Genomic DNA, 5,813 nt, shown 5'->3' on the forward strand with positions numbered 1-5,813 from the left:
TGGAATTGGAAAGAGAAATAGACAAGTCCACAATTATACTTGGAAATGTCAATATTTTTCCTCTCAGTAATAAAAATAATAAGTAAGACCAAAAACCCCCAGAAAGATTATAGATAAAATATCAACAAACTTCATTGAATTGAATTTTAAAGAATACTCTACCCAGCAACAGAACAGTATCTATTCTTTTCAAGTGCACATGAAATATTCCTCAAGATAGACCATATTCTGGGCCAAAAAAGAAACCTTAACAAATTTAAAATAATTAAATTTATACAAAATATGTAATCAGATCATAATGAAATTGAACTAAAGATCAATATCAGGCTGGGGAAAAAATAAAATACAAAAATTAAAAGACAAGATCAGTAACAGAAAGATAACTGGAAAATCCCCTAAATGGTTGCACATGAAACCATACTTTCATAAATGATCGTCAAGTCAAAGAGGAAGTCACAAGGGAAACTAGAAAATACTTTGAATTGAATAAAAATGAAAATACAACAGTACAGAATGAAAATGAAAACACAATATATTAAAATTTGTTGGATGCCGCTAAAGTAGTACTTAGAAGAAATCGATAGCATCAAATGCTTATATCAGAAAAGTAGAAAGTTTCAAATCAACTATCTAAGCTCCCAACTCAATAAGCTAGAAAAAGAGGATCAAATTAAAAACAAGTCAAGTAGAAGGAAAGAAGTGATAAAGATTTGAGCAGAGACCAATGAAATTCAGAATAGAAAAGTGATCAAATGAAATTACAAGCTGGTCCTTGAAGAGATTACTAGCATTCATAAAGCTCTAGCCAAACTGGCCAAGAAAAAAAAGGGGGGAGAAAAATATAAGTCACAAGAAAAAAAAAAAGGGGAGAAAAATATATTATAAATATCAGAAATGAAAGATAGGATATGACTTCAGATGCTACAGACATTAAAAGAATAAGAGAATTTGACAAACAATTTTTTCTCCATAAATTTGACCACTTAGATGAAATGGACAAATTCCTTGAAAGTTACCAACTATCAAAGTCTATTCAAGAAAAAAATAACCTGATTAGTCCTATGTCTATTAAGGAAATTGAATTCACAGTTTCAAAACTTACAACAAAGATAACTTCAGGCCCAGATGGGGAATTATATCCAATATTTAAAGAAGAAATAACACTAATTCTACACAAACTTTTCCATAACATATATGAATAGAGAACACCTCCCAACTCGTTTTATGAAGACAGCTCACTATGGTACTAAACCAGACAAAAACATTACAAGAAAACTGCAAACCAATATCCTTCATGAACACAGCTGCAAAACTTCAATGAAATACTAGAAAATGAAATCCAACAATATATTAATATAAACAGAATTGTGCCCTAGTGGGGTTTCTCTCAGAAACACAAGGTCAGCTTAACACTTATAAATTAAGTCACTAAATTAAAAGACAAAGGAAGAAAAAAACATGTGATCATCTAATATGCAGAAATTTTTTGAAATAAAATTCAGCATCTAGTTATGATAAAATCTCTCGGCAGACTAAGAATAGAACAGAATTTCCTCAACCTGATAAAGGGCATCAACAAACTAACATTGTATTTAATGGTGAAAGACTGAATACTTTCCCCCTAAGATGCGGAACGAGGCAAGGATGCCAGCTATTGGCACTCCTATTCACTGTTGTTCTGGAGCTTCTAGACAGTGCAATGAAGCAAGAAAATGAAATAATAGACATACAGATTGGAGAGTAAGAAGTAAAACTCTCTGTATTCAGAGACGGGCATGACTGTCCTTGTAGAACAGTCCTAGAGAACCTAACAAAAGATACTAGAGTTAAAGTGAGTGGGGTTATGAAGTTTTCAAGATACAATGTAAATACATAAAATCAATTGTGTTTCTATAGATTAACAATGAATAATTGTAAATTGAAATAAGATAGTACTGATTACAATAGCACCAACAAACTTAAAATGTTTTAGTATGAATCTAACAAAATATGTGCAAGATTTGTATTCTGAAAACTACAAAACACTGAGGAAGAAAAGAAATCAAAGAAAACTTACATAAATGAAGAGGTATGTCATTTTCATATATTGGAAAATTTAATATACTTAAGATGTCTAGGCCGGGTGCAGTGGCTCATGCCTGTAATCCCAGCACTTTGGGAGGCTAAGGCAGGAGGATCACTTGAGCTCAGGAGTTTGAGGCTGCAGAGAGCTATGACAATGCCACTACATTCTAGCACAGGCAACAGAGTGAGACCCTCTCTCAAAAAAACAAAACAAATAAACAGACAACATGACATTTTAGGCCTGATGACTGAAAAAAACATGTTAATTCTCAAACTGATCAACACAATTCTAATCGAAATCTGTAGGATCAGCTGACTGAAAATTTTAAGTGGAAAGGCAAGAGAACTTGAATATCCAAAATAATTTTGAAAAAAAGGGCCGGGCACCGTGGCTCATGCCTGTAATCCTTTCACTCTGGGAGGCCGAGGCAGTTGGATCGCTCGAGGTCAGGAGTTCGAGACCAGCCTGAGCAAGAGCAAGACCCCATCTCCACTAAAAATAGAAAGAAATTATATGGCCAACTAAAAATATATATAGAAAAAATTAGCCAGGCATGGTGGCATATGCCTGTAGTCCCAGCTACTCGGGAGGCTGAGGCAGTAGGATTGCTTAAGCCGAGGAGTTTGAGGTTAGTATGAGCTAGGCTGATGCCACGGCACTCACTCTAGCCTGGGCAACAAAGCGAGACTCTGTCTCAAAAAAAAAAAAAAAAGAATATAGTCGAAGGACTCATACTACCCGGTTTCAAGACTTATTATAAAGCTCCAGTAGTCAAAAGGGTTGATTTTATAGAAATGATAGAAATGAAAGATCAATGGAACAGAATAGAGTTCTCTAGCGGAGCCACCCCTGTATGGTCAATTGATTTTCAACAAATGTGCAAAGACAATTTAAACAGAGAAAGGATAGTCTTTTCAACAAATAGTGCTGAAACAATTGCATATCCATGTTCCAAAAAAAAAAAATGAATCTCAGTCAGTACCTTTCACCATATACAAAAATGTACTCAAAATGGATCATAGACCTAAGTGTAAAACTAATCCTACAAAACTTCTACAAGAAAACATATACAAAAATCTTTGTTACCTTGGGTTAAGCAAAGTCTTCTCAGCTATGGAGAAAAAAATGATAAATTAGATTTTACCAAAATTAAGAACTCCTGTTCTTTCAAAGACACTATTGAAAGAATGAAAAGCCAAACCACAGACAAGGAGAAACTATTTTCAAATTGCATATCTAATAAAGGATTTCTATCCAGGATATAGAAGGGGCTCCCAAAACTTAATAATGAGAAAACACCAACCTAGTAAAAATATGGCCTCAAGATTTGAATAGATGGGAGAAGATATACCAAATTGTTTCAGCTCTTTATTGCTGAGTACCAAATAACTCCCACTTGGTAGCACAAAAAAGTAATGATTTATTATTTCTCACTGTTCTATGGGTCAGGAATTCTTTCAGGGCTGAGCTGGGCGGTCCTTGTGCCCCATATGGTATCATGTGGTGATACTCATTTGGTTGCATTCAGTAGGTGACTGGGCTGGAAGGTCCAAGAAGGTCTTACTCATATCTGGCACCTGACTGCTCCAATATACAAAGACTTTCTCTTTCTGCACGGTGTTCCATCCTTCAGTACTCTTCTGTAAATGTCTGTTCTTTATGGTAGCAGCTTGCCAGAGCATGAAGGTGGAAGCTGCTGGAACTGCTTAAGGGCTAGGCAAGGAATTGGAATAGTATGACTTCTGCCACGTTCTACCGGCCCAAGCAATTCACAAGACCAGCCTGGAGTTAAGGTCAAGGGAATTAGGCTCCACCTCTGCAGGCAGGTGCACTTACAGGAATGGGAGGAATTGTTGGCAACCACATTTGGAGACCATCTACCACACAAATGATAACAATTAGAAAGTAGTATTTATACAAATGTAGAAAAATTAATTTAAGGTAAAACATGTATTAAATGAGAAATAAGACAAACCACCAGAAAGATAAAACAACTGAACTTTTATGCAATTTAAGCATGGCTTAAAATATACAAAGCAAATACTGATTGAATTGCAGAGAGAAATAAATAAATCCACAAACATGATGGTATATTTTAATATCTACCTCTCTCAGAAAATGTCAAAAAATAAAATAAATTTAAAATAAATACAGATATATGGAGTCGAATGGTACAATAAACAAGTTTATTTATTAGCTATATGATAGTTTTAATTTTCTACCCATCAAACAGAAAATAGATATTCTTTTCAAATGTCCATGAAACACAAAATTTTGACCACCTATTATCCCTCAATATTAACCTTAACACATATCATAAATTATATAGGCACAGGACAGTCTTGTAGGTGTTAGATTAAAAAAAAGAAAGAAAAAAAAAAAGAAATTGTATAGATCCCTTTTTCTGAGATCAAGGAGATTTAGAAATAAATATCAAATTAACTCTTGATTCAGAAAAAATTTTTTTAAACTGAATTGTTTGGAAAATAGTAATACTTAGAAATTTTTAGTGGTAGCATTCCACATCCAGTAAAGTCTGAATCTTGTTTTGGATCAACCCTCCCACTGAGAAAAAAACAACCAGAAAATCTGGATTAAGAAATATGTTTGGAGGCACTGGAGAGCTACCAAGATAGTGTAAATTTGGGGCCAAGATCTGGGGTGGGAGGAAATATAAGATAGGTGAGCCCAGAATTTGGCAGCAGTTTTCCACTCAAGGGACTTGCTAATTTAAAAATTGAAGTAACAGCTTAGAGGCCAAGAAACTGAACAGGAATTTCAGAACTCTTAGGGGATGGGGGACCAAAATTGGACTTTAAGACCTGTGAAGGATGGGAAACCAGGTAAACATTCCCAGCTTTCTTTAAATGAATCCTAGAAATAGATCAGCCCCACAAGGATGCAGCCCAACTTGATTGGAATAAGATGAGCTGCCTCTGGCTTATCCGCCTGCCAAAAGCAAAAGAACATCCTCTCTGGAGAAAGATAACATCATGCAGAGCCTTGAATTATCTCTATAATTTTTATCATACACAATGCCCAACACTCAGGCAATAAAAACCAGGTTCACAAAAGATAAGCTTTGACTGAAAACCAAGAGAACGAAAAAGCAGGTAAAATTGGTTTGACTTTTGCCAACCGCTGAGTGGTTTGAGTTCCTATCAAACTAAGCCTGTCTCAGATGAAAACTGTGAGTTCTTGACAAACTATAATAAACAACTATCTGAAAGCAATGGAGAGCAATCCAAAACCAGGCAGAAACTGGAGGGGAATTGATATTTGAAAGAAGGGAAAGGCATTGGGTGATTTGTGCATTTCAGCAGCTCTTTGCATGAAAGAAAAGCCTAGTGTTCACAGTGTGGAGTTACTAAAACTTGAATAGAAAATCCAGTCTTACTCACTCAAGAATCAAAAGACAGAGTTTCCACTGTAGCTAGAAATTCAGGGAGGAACTCTCAGAAAGAAGAAAGCCAGAGAGGGGAAGCCCCACATTCTGTGTGTAAACTCTGCCCAAATCTCTGGATGGCCCCTGAACCAGGTATACATTGGGTAGGTTCCAAGCAAACCAGCCAAGACTTAGGAACTCAACTGAAGTTTCAGTTGCCACCCACCACAGAAGACAGAGTTTGCAGTTTGGGTTCAACCAAGGCAATTGCTTGCTTTAAAAAAAAGATTAGGATGAGTGTTACAACTTTTTTAGAAGTTGTCTAGCAGGTATTCTGGTTTTCACTGGAACTCTGCTGCCCCT

General features: G+C 35.6%; 1 pseudogene; it reads left to right on the top strand.

The window, feature by feature from the left end:
• The first annotated feature begins 5,745 nt into the window (after positions 1 to 5,745).
• Positions 5,746 to 5,813, top strand: LOC123646774 (annotated as a pseudogene).

Source organism: Lemur catta, chromosome 10, assembly GCF_020740605.2.
Source record: "Lemur catta isolate mLemCat1 chromosome 10, mLemCat1.pri, whole genome shotgun sequence".
Classification (NCBI taxonomy): Eukaryota; Metazoa; Chordata; class Mammalia; order Primates; family Lemuridae; genus Lemur; species Lemur catta.